The 16,949-nt window shown below is 39.5% G+C and overlaps 1 pseudogene; it reads right to left on the bottom strand.

Annotated features, from left to right (window-relative positions):
• Positions 1-219: 219 nt before the first annotated feature.
• Positions 220-311, bottom strand: LOC137764541 (U6 spliceosomal RNA; annotated as a pseudogene).
• Positions 312-16,949: the final 16,638 nt, after the last annotated feature.

Here is a 16,949-nt window from a genome sequence, read left to right as displayed (position 1 = left end):
AACCACTACACTGTCCTGCCTCCCTCTTAAAAGAAATAAATGATAGGCTAGAATTACATGGTACTAACTAAAAGGAGGTTACAGAAAGGTGAGTTCACGGTAGGCTGGAGTAGTCAAGGGATATAAAGCAGAAGGGAGGGGTCCACAGAGAGCATCTAATCCCATGTTTCTCAAACTCTTTTTTTAAAGTTGTGGTAAAAAAAAAAATGTAATATTAAAAAAAATATGGAACGCTTCATGTGTTTGCACAGGCGCCATGTTAATCTTCTCTGTATCTTTCCAATTTTAGTATATGTACTGCCAGTGAGTACTCTTAAAGTTTTTAACTTAAACCTATAACATGACATTTATTTTACATTATGACCCAGTAAATGCATGTAGTTATAACTGAAACAAAATTTTACTTCACAATACTTGCCCCATTCTATGCAGTGTACTCCACTTTTCTATTATGTTTTACATCATTCTTTAAAGATAATTCTGGTCATGGCCTATTAAATAGACTTTATGGTCTACAAATCCTGATCTAAAAACCTCAACCGATGGGGACGTTGAGGCCCAGAAATGCATTGAGTACCTAGCGCGATGTCTTGCAAATATTAATCCTAAGTGTCTTTGCTTTATCTCCTTATGTGACCCAGCACACGCGTGTAGCACCTCAGTGGCAGAGCTGGGATAGAATCCAGATTTCCTGATTCCCAGTCCAGGCTTTTTCAGTCAAGGAAAGTTTGTCAAAGGGGAGGGACTCTCCCATGGCAGGGTTTCTTCCCAGGCACCGGTAGAAATAGGAGGAAACAGAGCAGCTGTGGGACACGGACACAGCCTCCACAATAGGCCTAGTCGAATGGCACAGGGCGTTAGAACAAGGCCGTCTAATTCCAAAGCCCATGCTCCTTCTGTGGTTGTCTCTCTTGTTTGCTCAGTAAAATTACCTGGGAGCTCTTCAATAATACTTACGCCCAGGTGACACTTGGAACCAATAATTAAATCCAATGATTTAGGGATGAGGGTTGCCTAAAAAGCTTCCCCAGGTGATTTTACTAGAGAGCTACTGCCTCAATGCAGCGTAGACGGTATCCCTTAAAACCCTTCCTGCTTATCCTTCAAGCCTCAGCCAAAACTACCACATGTAAACTAGATAGCTAGTGGGAAGCAGCCGCATGGCACAGGGAGATCAGCTCGGTGCTCTGTGACCACCTAGAGGGGTGGGATAGGGAGGGTGGGAGACGCAAGAGGTAGGGGATATGGGGATACATGTATACGTATAGCTGATTCACTTTGTGATACAGCAGAGACCAACACACCATTGTAAAGCAGTTATACTCCAATAAAGATGTTAAAAAAAAAAAATGACCCCCTCCCAGGCCCATGGAGTCCTGACTCAAATTCACAATCAAAAATTAACTGCTTTTTGTATGGATACCAAGGGGGAAAGGGGTGGGTTGGGAGGAATTGGGAGACTGGGATTGACACATATACATTGATACTATGTATAAAATAGACAACTGATGGGAACATACTGTATAGCACAGGGAACTCTACCTAATGCACTGTGGTGACCTAAATGGGAGGGAAGTCCAAGAGGGACGGGATATCTGTATGTGTATGGCTGATTCATTTTGTTGTGCAGTGGAGGCTAACACAACATTGTAAAGCAACCATATTCCAATAAGAATTAATTTGAAAAAAAAGTAACTGCCTTTCTTTTCTTGTATTCATCTAGCACTCACAGATCCTCTCATCCTGTGTTTGTCTCCCCTGTTACATGATGCTCGGACTGAACCCAGAGCTTATGCCTTACTTATCTTTGTATCCAAGTGTGTAACAAATATTTACAGAATGCCCTTTGCTCAGATGGCTCTTCTTCCCCAAACCACCCAGACCTCTGAAATCTACTCTGATTCAGCTGTAACTCCTAATGAGGGTGATGAAAATTCTCCCCCCCCCGATCAGTTCTACCTAGGACAAGAAGGGCACTCACTCTAGGAGCTGCAGAATCCTGGCTGTGAAAACAGTCGCTAAAGGCAGTGAGACTGCAGCATCCCTTCTCGTGTGGCTGGGCTTTCTCTCCCACGCATTCCCCTCCAGCCGTCTCCTCCAGATTTTCAGATTTCTGACAAGGCAGTGTGGTCCAGTGTTCAGAACCCTGGACAGGAAGTGGGAAAGACGGACTTCCTGTCCTGGTCATGACCGTCAGTGTGTCCTGCAATAGGCCCTCACTTTTCCGTTTTGTTAGCTGGGAATGACCACGTTCCAAACTCAATTGTCACCCTCTGCCCCCTTTCCCCTTGGGGATTATATAAGAACTCTTATATATGAAAACAAGCTTTGTTCAGGTCCTTGAGCTTTTCTGAGGGCAGCTTTGTATAAATATAAGATACCTTTTGTTATTGTTTGCAGCCCAGAGGATTTGCGGAAAGAAGTTGAGAGCCAGCGATGCTCGTTTTTATAGGCAGAAAATAGCTGCTGGAAAAACAACCTGGTGTGTAGAGCATAATGTTCTTATCGAGCAGACAGAATTATCTTTCCCAGGCCGCCATGAACACAGAACACCTGGTGCACACGTTTCCTGCCCCTTCACATATTTTGAAAGAAAGAGACCTTTACCCTGACCTGTCAAGCAGTGATCTTCATGAACTTCTGTCCACAGACTGCAACAGTTATCTTGGCTTGCCGCTGTAGATTTAAATGGTAAACATAGCTGATCGTCACTCGTAGGGCATCTTCCCCACATATCACTCAGATCTTATCAGATCCACACATGCGTTTCTTCTTCCTTAAAATACAGCCCCTGGATGGGCTAAGAGTCAGGGCCTTCCTGACACATCCACCCAACACTGAATTGGGTGCTGTTGAGAAGATGGGAAACTTGAAGACTTGATCCTGACCTGGCCATTGATTAAAATCTTTGAAGGGAAAAAAAATAATAAATCCACTAAAAACATTTAGAGAACCATACAAATCTATTCGTAGTAAGATTCACTCCGTACTTTAAAGACTCAGGTGTTTAAAGAAGGTAGAAATCAGTGTGGAAAAGCTCCCTGGAGGACGAGGATGCAATATACATGGAAAGTGCTCAATAATATCAGTTAAGTGAACAAAAGAAACTGGAGATGGGTCTTGAACGACAAAAAGCATTCGAAATGGTGGAGGAAGGGGCAAATAACCATACTGGGAAAGCCAGAGTTTAAGGATTGACTTTGGAGTGAAGCTGATTGACCTGGGTATGCCACTCACAAACTGTGTGATTCTGAGCATGTCACATAAGCTCTCTAGACTTTACTTTCCTCTTCCATTATAAGTCAGGACTAACAATATCTCTATCATAGGTTTGGGGAAGAATTAAATGAGATTAACGTAGGCGAAGTTCTTAGCCCAATGCCGGGCATATGGTAACTGTTCAACGTTTATTTATTGTTATTGTTGTTATTAGTACTAGGGAAAATATAAACAAAGACAGGAATTGCTCAGTCTGAAAATCTGAAAATATTTTCGCCTTAATAAAATAATCAAAATACTTGGCATTAAGTGATATTGATGTAAATTTGAGCAGCCAGCACCTGCCTCTTGCAGTGTTGGAAAGAAAATGTATATTTATGCCTCCCTCAAGCTCTGATTTTCTGCCTCTTCCCTTCCTTTCAGCACCCTTCCCCATCCCCACTACCCCCATATCCCCATGGCACCACAGAGAGCCCACAATCTCTCTTCTCTGCCCTCTTCTCCCCGCCAATACCCACCTTCTCCCCTAGCCTGGTGAGAGACTGGTGAGTCATAAGGATGGACATGCAACTGTAGCCTTTCAGGCAATGATGACAGGCTATGGGTTCTGGGGACAGAGATTCTCTTGAATATTTCTTGATGCTATCAAGTCAAATATAGACAGCTAACCACCTCTAACACAAGAAGTGCTCAGCAGGAGAATTTTGAGTTCCTTTACAGATCAAATTTTCAAGAGAGAAAAACTTAGGAATTCTTCATTTTCTTCCTTGAAGAGACATGGATTGGACCACAGCACCATAGCTAAGCCATGATGTCACAGGTCATTAAGGCTGTCGGTAGCTGCACACAAGAGCCTGATGCAGGCATCTGCTTGTTGAGCTGTGAGCTCCCACTCCTCTCCCTGCCCAGTGTTGACCATCATATTCCTACTGAAATGGTCTTGGTCTCATTCCCAGGTTCATAAGGCTCTCTTGGCTTCAAATTACGTACAGTGTAAGACCCAAACTTCTCATCCTGGCAGATAATCCATCCCCTTCACATCCATCCCTCCCTTCTTCTCTGCCTTCTCCTCATCTCCTGCCATGATAAACTTCTCCCAAGTGTGCCCCCCAACACCACACGCTTTTAGGTCATTGTCCTTTGATCCAAACCCTTTCCCTAACCTTCACCTAGTCAACTCTTGCTCATTCTACTGGAACCAACTCCAATATCATTTCCAAAGTCAAAACTATCATCTCTTCACCAGCCTTTGGATTCTACAGTTCTTTGTTCTGGGTTGCTTGGACTCCAAAAGTTTAGCATATAGTAGATGCTTGAGAAATATTTCTTGAAAGAATAAATGAGTTCTGACTTCAATAACAGCGTTTATTATGACATATGATAATTGCCCTACTTACCTGTTGGTTTCTTCATAGGCCATAAATTTCTCAAAAGAATAAGGTGAAGGGAAATTGTGTCTTTTATATCTGTATTCTAGGACCCTAGTACAGTGACTCATAAGGTAGGCTTTAAGTCGAAGTGTGAGGAATTTAAAAATTTCTAATATATTTTTTGCAAAAATAATTTTTTCTCATTAGGCATTCTTTCTTTTATGATTTGGCTACCCTCCTCTCTTAATGTTGAGTTGAGGAAAGGGATAGGGAGATGTCTCCAGAATACAGCTGAGAATATGAAAAGCAGGAAAGCAAGGGAAGCCTGCATTAGGTTAGAGTCTCTGGAATCAGAGGCTGAGTCTCATGCAAGTGCTCTCAGGGACACCTTGTAAAAGAGCGAGGGAAGCAAGACAGGGCATGGACGAAACAAAGCGAGATGTGGATTCGGCTACAGTCCAGCCTCAGCCCAATCCCGTGGGAAGTTCCGGGACAAGGGACAAGGATGGCCTCAGAGAATTACCCCACCTGGAGGCAAAGGGGCTGGGACTTTATACCCCTGAATTAGTAGTTGGCTGCAGCCATGCCAGAGGTAGGGGGACACTTCCCCGGCATTTCTGGGTGGAACAGCCCCTGTGGACCAAGAGTGAGTCTTCAGGGAAGGGTCCAGCTGCAAGCCATTGATCATCAACACTCACGGCAGCTGAGTGACAAGAGAACTAGTCTGGGAAAGGGATCTGAGCAGCACAACAAAAGCTCCTACCATACCCCTAAAAATAAAGATGATAGAAAGTGCTTACTCCTAGGAGGATTATGCAAACCTTTATTTAAAACCTATCTCCTCCTACTTCATCAACAAGTCTATCTGGACCAGTTGCTCACTCCTTAACAGATTAGAAACAGCAAGATAGAAGAGGGTGCAGAGACTGTTAAAGGTAAGTGCACCAACAGAAGCCAAAAAGAAACAGGAACTCCAAAAAGCGGAGCAGTGTGGAACCGTGTAGTGTAGTGCCCTGGAGCGTTGTAAATTAAAGTCTAAAAAAACTGAGATTGACAATGATGCCCTAAGTCAATGTTGCGCTAAGTTAATGATGCCTTAAACAAGTTGTGTTTTGCATTCTATGTTTAAAAACACGGAGTGATGTGCCACGTAATTTTAAAAGATTTCATTCGAAATTTGGAAGCTTAAGGGATGTGAATAATTACATGGACATTTTATTTTTGCAGATTATCTCCTTCCCTGCCAGCCCCTGAATAAGTGAGGTGTTACTGAACTACATCTTGGAAAACATCTGACCTCCAGGAGCCGTTGAAACTCCTTGGATAGTAGCACAGCTTCAGACTTGTTTAAACGTTCTGACCATTCTGATGCCACCTGGCACATGTGATTACATAATCAGAGCTGATAGAAACCTCTGATCACCACATATACACACAGTCTGGTACAGAGCAAGCTCTAGCCGGGCATCAGACATGTGGGGCTCAAGTTCCTCCACTGTCATTAGCATCTGTGTGACCCTAAACAAGTCATTTGTCTTCTCTGAATCTCAGTGTCTTTGCAAAGGAGAAATAATCATATTTATCATATTATTATTAATATTACATTTCACCAATATATGATATGTAGTATGTTATATTTATTAACAATATTATTATTATTATGTCTCATCAGCCTGCTACGAGGAGCCAATGAGATAATGTTTGTGAAATTGCTTTGTAAGGGGTGAAAAATAATTAAACTGAAAATGGAGTATTTGGAAAAGTAAATACTCTTTCATTCCTTTCTCCTTTCTGATGCAATTTTTGACAGTTTTGTAAACCCATAAAACTGGCAGAATATACACGGATGCCATCTCCCATCGATTTATTCTGTCCCAGCTCTCTACCACTTGGCCTCCTAGGCCACCCTCCCGGTGGCCAGCCTGTACTCCCATTTCTAGCTCCAGTTTCAGAATGACTGCCTTTGGAGAATGGGGTTTCTCAGGAAGAATATTGCACAATCAGAAAACACTGATCTGCCAAGGCTGTAACATTTTTTTCCTGGAGCCTTTTCAGGAATGTGTCACAGGAGGTGGGGGAGATGGGCCATGGAACAGAGAGTACTAGGCACTGGCCACCAGGTAATAAAATGTCCAAGCATTCCTTTTCAAAATCTAATGAAGACATCAATCTTCATTAAGTCAAAGGGTCTGGGGTCCACAGCGGTGAGATTCACTGAGCCGCTTCAAAAAGCAGGAGGAACAATGACCAAAATGCAGGCCGTAGAGCAAGAGACAGTGAATTCTAGAACTCGATGATGTCTGTTTTCAACAAGGGTTGAATTTGCCAATAGCTGTTATCACTAAACATGAGCCCTGAGCCCAGTGTGATGCCAGAGCCAGCTTGCACCAAATCAAGAGAGCCAGTTCTTCATGGCTCTTCCCAACCCCATGCTCAGGGATGTCAGGTTGGGAGCGTGTAATCAACCCAGGTGGCAGTGTTTACACCACGGAAACCAGCAGGTGCCACCAATAGGGTCCCCCACTCCCCACCCAGAGAGCCAGCTTACCGGCACACCATTGCTTAAGCTTGTATCCAAATGTCAACAAAATGTGTGGAATCCTGAAATAGCTTTCAGAAGAGCAATGTTGTTCCTGAATTTCCGTGCGAACCACTGGAGGGAAAAAGTTTGTGTATATAAATATAACAAATCCTTTGCTTTCGGATTCCAAATCACCTTCCTCATATAGCCTCTCTTTTCCTTCAGGCTGAATGTGGAGAATGGCTACCACTGAACTGAGAAAAACCTGAGTCACTGTTACATCCTTGGCATTGTCTACTTGATTGTTTTTTCCATGAGTGTTTCCCAGGCTCCAACCTCCATCGGTACAGAGGACCCCTAGGGACAGCAATTATTCTGCAGGGAGTACACCCTCAGAGCTTGAGGGATCCTGTAGAAAAGCAGGGGCAAGATGCTGCTCTCTGCTTGGAGGAAGTCTGCAAAACAGACTGGATTCAACTGAAAGAGGCCAACCTCAGGAGGAGAACATAATTTTCTTCTTTCCATACCAAACCATAGGATTAATGAAGAATCAAGGGGAATAAAAATGCAAACATGCACAATATTCACTTCCACAGACTTTTCTTTCCCTAATGTTTTCGGGGCTATAGCTGGTGATTTGCACCACTCCTTCCCATAACTTACCTAGAGGCTGAAAGGAAAAGGAGTGGGGAAGAAATTAGCATTTATAGAGCACCAGCTCGCTATCAGGTCCTAGAGTGTCTTATCTAGTTAACATAGCAACCATGCAAGGAAGGTACTATTACTTCCATTTTTTCAGAGCAGGAAAGGTAAGAATTATCTAAGGTTACCCAGCTAATGGGTTTGGGAGCAGGAATTTGAATACTGGTCTCTGACTTTAGATTTTGTGCTCTTTCCACACTTTCTACTACTTTATTGACCCATGGAAAAACAAAGCCCAACTGTGGAACCAGTTCTGGAGACGCAGGTGCAGGCTGAGTCTGGTCCCTTGGGGCTGGCCTTCCACAAGGATACACATTGGATTGTCTAATGAGAGAAAGCTAACAGATATTCAGGTGCAGGACTTGCAATTTCTCAGGGGCAGTTTTGAGACAAACACCAATTCTTTGTTGTCATGCTCATTAAAGATGTAAAATAGGAGAAGAGCATGGGAATCAGAGACAAATCCTGGACAAGGTTTTTAAGAATTTTGTTTTCAAGCTCCTCTGTTCTATAGCCTAAGTAGCCAACTACTCCCAACTTAGCCTCAAATTACCACCTATGTTCTTTAAAGAAAAACAGAAAATAATGTCTTTTCCAATAACTTTACACTGGGAGAAATACATGATGGTCTTACCTATAGACTTGGCATTGGCAATTGTGCATCATTTTGTGTCATATCCCAGGCTAAGGAATGTGACACACTCCCTTTGGTTTCCTGGGATACACGCCAACAAAGGACTTTGTTTTTCCAGGTTTCAGTGATAAATATGTTACTGATACTCATACCTTAAATTCATAGAGTATACCAAGTCACAATTCAACGAGGTTAACAGTTTTCTTTTTAGATTTTGGATGAAGTGGCAAAGAGATACTCCACTGATTTCTGCACACTACACCTTTACACAATTGAAAACAATAATTTATGCTTCCTCTAAATCTTCTTTTCACCTGGGCAATGACCTCATTTAATAGGCTTTTTATATTTTTGATTATGCAAATAATAGATATTCAAAAGTTAAATAATGAAAGAATTCTAATGTAAAATGATATAAAATAGGATGTTATTTTAATTGTTAGTGCACATCCTAACAAGAAATGATACCTTAGGAATTTAATGTTACCCCAATTCTTTAAATATACTAAATTTTATATACAGTTTTGTGTAAAATATTTTAAAGTTGTTATTGTGATAACCTAAAGTCTGGCAGGAGAGAAAGAAAGAGAGGGAGAGAGAGAGAGAGAATTATGTATGTGTTAAGTTATGAATATGCTCAGTTGAAAGTGCCTTTATGACCTCCAGATAGAAAGGTATGCAGTGGATATATGGGTCTGGAACTCAGGAGGAAAGTTTGGACTATAAGTATAGTTTTGGAATTTATCAGTATATAGACGGTAACTGGAGTCATAAGAATGGATAGGATCATCCAGTAAAAGTACACAGAGTGAGAAGAGGATAGGGTCTAGAACTAAACCCAGAAGATCCCCTACATTTAAAATCCAGGGCTGTTCAGGTGTCTAAAACCATCCAAATACTTCCACCACCTCGGGGCCCATTCCAGTGGGATTCTGTCTTCTTCTACCTGCTGGGTAAGTTCTGATCCAGAAAAGACACTTCACTGATATTTCAGATCATGTTGGATTTTTTTTCTACACCAATGCGAAAGCTGCATCATGGGAGAATTAACATTTTTAAAAAATGGCACGGGAGAACTCACACTTGAAGTTAGGATGTAGGAGCAGTCAAGTGATGCAAATCCAAAGATGACTCAGTTATTAGAATTACCAGACCAGGACTTTAAATCAACTATTGTGATATGTTAAAGAAGTTACTTAAAAATATGGATATAATAGGTAAAACTATGAAGTATTTCAGGAGAACAATTTAAACACTAAAAAATAGAAAATATAAAACTGAAAAATATAATATCTAAGACACTTGGGGCTTATGAGTAGCATTTAGACACTACAGAGGAGAGTGAATGGGGAGATAGAGCAATAGCAATTGCTCAAGTTGAAGGAAAGAAAGAAAAAAGATAGAAAAATGAATAGATTATCCATACCATGAATAATATCAAGTTTCTAATGTACACGAATTTGAGTATGAGGGGGAGAGAGATAAGCAGGCAGAAAAACATACTTAAAGAAATAATAACTGAAACTCTCTAAATTTGATGAAAACACCAACCCATGGATCCAAGATATTCAACAATCCCCATGCAAGATAAATACAGAGAAAACCCCTTCTAAATACATGATGGCCAAATTGGTGAAACATAAAGAGAAAGAGAACATCTTAAAAGCAACCAGAAAATAAGACATACATATAGGAACAATGATATGAATGATAGCTGATTTCTCATCAGAAACTATATAAGACAGAAAACATCACAGAAGACAAGACAGAAAACATCTCAGAAGACAATGCAACACCATCTTTAAAGGAAATAAACTGTCACCATAGAATTCTATATCCAACTAAAAACATTCTTCAAAAACGAAGGTAAAATAAGGATATTTTCAGATGAAAGGAGGCTGAGAGAATTTGCTGCAAGCAAATTTATACTACAATAAGTACTAAAGAAAAATTTTCAAACTAAAGAGAAACGATACCAGATAGAAACTTGGATATACAGAGAGTAAAAAATAATGAAGAAAATAGGTAATGGGCTCTCAGTTTCCAGTCCAGCATGTAAGGAGCTTTAAGAAGTCACCACTCTGTGCTAAAAACAGTAAAAAGCTGAACAAACTGGAAAATCAACAACTCTTCTTAGACCTGTCAGAGAAGTGAGGTCAAAGGTCAAACTGTTGCCCCTCAAATTGGAGAAACAAGTGAATACAGAGAGTCACAACTTATTGGAGCAGAAACTCACAAGTAGGATTTTCTGTGGGAACCACTACCTGGGCAGAAAAACCTGAACTGTAATTGACAAATTGCTGGAGGCTGAGTGTGGACAACTCTGAGAGTTCTCAATGAACAAGTACAATTTGAAACTAAAAACACATTTTCTTGCCTTGTAAAAAGGCATCTATTTGGCTTTTAGTACAAAATTACTCAGAGAAGCAGAGAAAGCCAGTTATTGAAAAAAATTCCCCAACAAATTTTAGTCACAGTCCCTGTCTTTAGCTTGGATTAGAAAACAGGAAACTACAAACCACCTAATATCTGCCCTTTTGAAGAAATCTTATTTAAAGAGTAAAAAAAGAGGGAAAATAAAACAGTCCCTGAAATATGGCAGGTGGTTTTTAGAGGGCCCTGGAAGCTTGCCTTAATCATTCTGGTGAAATGGAATACATGTGGTCATTGGAATATGGCCATCTCCTTGTTTTATGCTAGTAATGATCTTCATCTGAAGGGAAGATGCTGGCGTGGGCACCATTTGATACCCCTGATGCAATCTGAGACATCAAGGTCAAGTAGCCCCAAGTCTTCCATTCCATACCTTCACTGAACCTCCCCCATATACAGTCTCTTGTCACTGGATGAAGAGAGAATGATGGACTCATCAGGGTAGAAAGACACTTCATCGACGGAGCCAGCGTGGCTGGGCAGCTTATACAAAATCCTCGTGCTTCTGATATCCCACACAAACACAAACCTGTTGGCTGAGCCAGCTGCTATCTTGCTTCCATCAGATGATCAAGACCATCTCAGAAGATTCTTTTGAAAGTGGTGCACATTTTTTTGAAATATCTCATTATTTACATTATCACCCTCCAAAATCAAATACTTACAGATCTAACAAAATATGTACAAGATCTATATGAGGAAAACTACAAAATTCTGATGAACAAAATCAAAGAAGAACTAAATAAATGGAGAGATATTCCATGTTCATGGATGGAAGAACACTATATTGTCAAGATGTCAGTTCTTCTCAGCTTGATCATAGATTCAATGCAATCCCAATCAAAATCCCAGCAAGTTATTTAATAGATATTGACAGACAAACTGATTCTAAAGTTTACATGGAGAGGCAGAAGACCCAGAAGAGCCAACACAATATTAAAGGAGAAGAACAAAGTTGGAGGACGGATACTACCCAACTTTAAGACTTACTGTAAAAGCAACAGTAATCAAGATAGTGTGGTATTCACAAAAGAATAGAAAATGGATCAACGGAACAGAATTGAGAGCCTAGAAATAGCTTTCCAAAGATATAGTCAACTGTTCTTTGACAAAGGAGAAAAAACAATCCATTGGAGCAAAGACAGTTTCTTTGACAACTGGTGTGGGAACAACTGGACATCCACATGCAAAAAAAAAAAAAAAAAAAAAAAAAAAAGGCTAGACACAGACCTTCACAAAAATTGACCCAAAATGATCACAGACCTAAATATAAAATGCAAAACTATAAAACTCCTAGATGACAACATAGGAGAAAATCTAGATAACCTTGGGTATGGCAATGACTTTTTACATATAATACCAAAGGCATGATCCATGAAAGAAATTGATAAGATGGACTTCATTAAAATTATAAACATCTTCTCTGTAAAACACAGTGTCAAAAGCATGAGAAGATAGTCCACAGACTGGGAGAAAATATTTACAAAAGATACATCTGATAAAAGACTGTTATCCAAAATATACAAAGAACTCTTAAAACTCAATGATAAGAAAAAACCCAACATGATTAAAAAATGGGTCAAAGACCTTAACAGATACCTCATTAAAGAAGATGTACAAATGGCAAATAAGCATATGAAAAGATGCTCCATGGTGTATGTTATCAGGGAGATGCAAATTAAAACATCAGTAAGGTGTCTTCACACCTATTAGAATGACCAAAATCTGAAACACTGACAACACCAAATACGGGCAAGGGTGTGGAGTAACTGGAATGCATACATTTCTGGTAGGAATTCAAAAACAGTACAGTCATCTTGGAAGACAGTTTGCCAGTTTCTCACAAAACTAAACATATTCTTACCACACAATCCAGCAATCACACTCCTTGGTATTTACCCAAAGGAGTTGAAAACTTACATCCCACAAGAATCTACACACAGATGTTTATAGTAACTTTACTCATCATTGCCAAAACTTGGAAGCAACCAAAGTGTCCTTCAGTGGGTGAATGGACAGATAAACTATGGTACATCCAGACAATGGAATATTATTCAGTACTAAAAAGAAATGAGCTATCAAACTATGAAAAGACATGGAAGAACCTTAAGTGTATATTACTAAGTGAAAGAAGCCAATCTGAAAAGGCTACATTCTGTGTGATTCCAACTATACAACATTCTGGAAATGGCAAAACTGGTGACAGATCAGTGACTGCTGGGGGAGGGGACACAAGGGATGAATAGGCAAAGCTCACAGGAGTTTTAGAGCAGTTAAAATACTCTGTATGATATTATAATGATGGGTATATGTCATTACATATTTGTTCAAGCCCACAGAATGTACAACACCAAGAATTAACTCTAAGGTAAACTCTAGACTTTGGGTGATTATGATGTGCCAACGTAGATTCATCCTTTGGTAACAGATGTAAAATTTGGTTGAGTGATGTTGGTAATGGGGAGGCTGTGCATGTATGGGGCAGAGGGTATATGGGAAACCTCTGTACCTTCCTCTCGATTATGATGTGAACCTAAAACTGCTCTAAAAAAATAAAATCTTAAAAAATCTTCAGGGAGACTCAGTCATGGGGGGGGGGTCCCACACTTCTGTGAGTTTTACTTCCAAGAGTTTTAGCAGGCCTTCATAGTAAACAGTGGAGAAACCTCTCCCAGTGCTTCCAGCAGGGAAGTGGAAAAGGAACCATTTTGAAATAGGCTAGAGTATTCTGTTCTTCTTAACAAGGACTGTGTTCAAGAGAAACTATTTTATCAAAGCCCAACTTCCTGGGGTTCTATCAGAGCCTAACCTACCTGGGGAAAGGGAAATATCTAACTCTAGCCCCTCCAGCCATTCTGTCCTACCTAAGGGATGAGTGGGGAATAAAACTGAGAAGCACTGATGAAATTCACTGTCCAGGGCACAGGCTCACCAAAAGACTGCAACCTAATCACAGGACTGTGGAACACTTTCCCTCTTCCCACACCTTACCACCACATTACTAAAGGCATATTTACTGCAGCTCCTTTACACACTACATCATGCCCACCTTTCAACAAAAAATTATAAGGTATTCTAAAGGGCAAAAAACTACAGCTTGAAGAGATGGAACAAGCATCAGATCCACAGTCAGATATGACAGGAATGCTGGAATTATCAGACGAGGAGTTTAAAAAACTATGATTAATATGCTAAGGCTTTAATGGGAAAAGTAGACAACATGCAAGAACAGATGTATGATATAAGCAGAGAGGTAAGAATTCTTAAAACTAATCAAAACAAAATTTTAAAGGTCAAAAATTTTATAAAAGAAATAAAGAATGCCTTTTGATGGCATTAGTGGACTGAACATAGCTAAGGAAAGAATCTCTGAGTTTGAGGATATGACAATAGAAACTTCCAAAAGTGGAAAGCAAAGAGAAAAAATAAAAGACTTAAAAAAACAAAACAGAGTATCCAAGAACAGGCATAACTACAAAAGGTGTAACATACATAATGGGAATCATGGACGGAGAAGAGAGAAAGGAAAAGAAGAAATATTTAAAGGAATAAGGACTCAGAATGTTCCCAAGTTAGTGTTAGACATGAAACCATAGATCTAGGAATCTCAGAGAACACCAAGCAGGATAAATTAAAAACAAACACGAAAACAAAAACCACACCTGGGCATATCATATTCAAACTTCATAAACCAAACATAAGCAAAAAATCTTGAAAAAAATATTCATGTATAGAGGAGCAAAGATTAGAATTACATCCAACTTCTCTTCAGAAACCATGTAAGCAAGAAGAAAGTAGAGTGAAATATTTAAAATGTTAATAGAAAAAAAAACTACCAACCCAGAATTCTGTACCCTGTGAAATTATCCTTCAAAAGTAAAGGAGAAATAAACACTTTCTCAGAAAAACAAAAATTGAGGGAATTCGTTGCCAGTAGACTTGCCTTGCAAGAAATGTTTAGAAGTTCTTTGGAGAGAAGGAAAATGATATTGGTTAGAAACTCAGATTTACAAAAGGAAAGAGCATCGGATAATTAACAAGTGAAAGTAAAATAAAAACATTTATTTTTCTTATTATTAGTTTATCTAACAGAGAGTTTGTTCAAAATAATAATAGCGATAATATGTTCAGTTACGAATGCTTATAAGCATATACACATATATAAGCATACGTATATACATATGCTTATATATAAGTGAAATGAATGACACCAATGATATAAGGGATAGGAATATTCTGTTATTATACATACCTAAAAGCCAGAAGAATACTAAAGAATTAGGAATTAGGAATATTAGGAATATTAGGAATTAGGAGTATTCTGTTATTAGGAATAGGCAATATTCTGTTATTATACATACTCAAAAGCCAGAAGAATACTAAAAAATACCCAATTTATCCAAAAGAAATCATGTAAGCAAGAACAAAGAAACAAACAATCAGACGCAACAATTTGAAAATAAACATAAGATGGTAAGCTTAAACCCACTTGCGTTAGCCTTAAAACATGGTTGCAAATTCTTTGACATCCACTCCATTGAAAGTTGGAGTCCATCTCTCCTCCCTTGAATCTGGGTAGGCTTGTGAATGCTTTGACCAATGTGACTTTTGAGTCTAGGTCACAAAAGTTCACACAACTTTGGCCTTGTTCACTGGAACACTCGCTTTTGAAACCCTGAACCAATATGTAAAAATTTCAACTACCTTGAGGCTGACATAATAAACCTGTGGCTTAGTCATAAAACGGAATGCTACTCAGTAACATAAAGGAATGAACCACTAATACACAAAACAATATGATCAAAACTTAAAAATATTATGCTGAGCGGGAAAAGCCTTACAAAAAGAGTATGTGCTATACTACTCCATTTATACGAAATTCTAGAATAGGGAAAACTAATCTATGGTAGAAAAAATCGAACTGTGGTTGACTTTGGTGGGGGTGGGAGTTGGCAGAGATTGATCGGGAAGGGCATGAAAACAACTTTCTGAGCCTGATGGAACTGTCCTATATCCTGAAAGAGGTTTGGCTAATACAAGTTTATGAATTGTCAAAATCAGTGTGTATCCTTAAGATAAATTAAGATTTATTTTGTTTGTATATTATATATCAAAGAAAAAACTGCAAACAAATACTGAACACTACTTAATGTTATGCAAACCGAAATGTTTATAGGGAAGCATACTGATGTCTGCAATTTGCTTTGCAATGCAATAAAGAAAAGAAGCATTAATGGATTGGTAGAGGGATGAATAGGTGAATAGATACACAATAAAGCAAATATAGTTAAACGTTAGTGGTAGACTCTAGGTGGAGGGTGTACAGGTGTTCACTATGAATTCTCTCAACTATGCTGTAGCTTGACATTTTTCCTATTAAAATGCTGGACGTTTTTCCAAAAAAGGGGGAGAAAAAATTTTTTTAGAAAAGGGGAAGGGGGACAGGCAGGCAGGGAATGAGTAGTTAGGGAGTTGCTCCTTCTTCTTTGCTGTGATTCTTGCTTTATAGACAGAAGAAATTGCTTCTATAAAAACTGATTAAACAAAGATCCCAGGAGAATGTAATTTTACAGGATATCTATATTAAGTGGTTTTCAAATCCTTCCAGAATCGGTCGGAAATGCCCAGGTTCCTGAAGTTGTAGGAGAGTTCCTTGCCTGAATTTGCCATGGCCTGTTCATGGCTGGTGGCCTGTTTGGGACTGAGCTGGGGATCCCCAAATGCAGCAAGCATTGCTTCCAAAGATGCTCAGACTGAGAGATCCGCTGAGAGGATAGGGTCTCCAAATGGACATCTCACAGGATCTCATTATTCTAAAACAGCCCAAAGAATGTTTCCTACGTGGCACTAAAAGGGATATAAGGGGGAAAAAATCCCCTGTACTATCAACTCCAGGAAGGCAGAGGTCTATGTATCTTGTTCACCATTTTTTCTCCAGCAGTTTAGTACAACGTATAGCACAAAGTAAAGCCCGGTTAAATATTCGTTGAACAAATTAATGAACTGAATGATGTTCCCTCCTATTGGAAATCTTGGAGTAAATTTCAAAATTAATGATCCACACATTTCA

This window comes from Eschrichtius robustus, chromosome 4 (assembly GCF_028021215.1).
Source record: "Eschrichtius robustus isolate mEscRob2 chromosome 4, mEscRob2.pri, whole genome shotgun sequence".
Taxonomy (NCBI): Eukaryota; Metazoa; Chordata; class Mammalia; order Artiodactyla; family Eschrichtiidae; genus Eschrichtius; species Eschrichtius robustus.
Note: the sequence above shows the minus strand (reverse complement) of the source record. Positions and strands in the feature narration are given on the sequence as shown.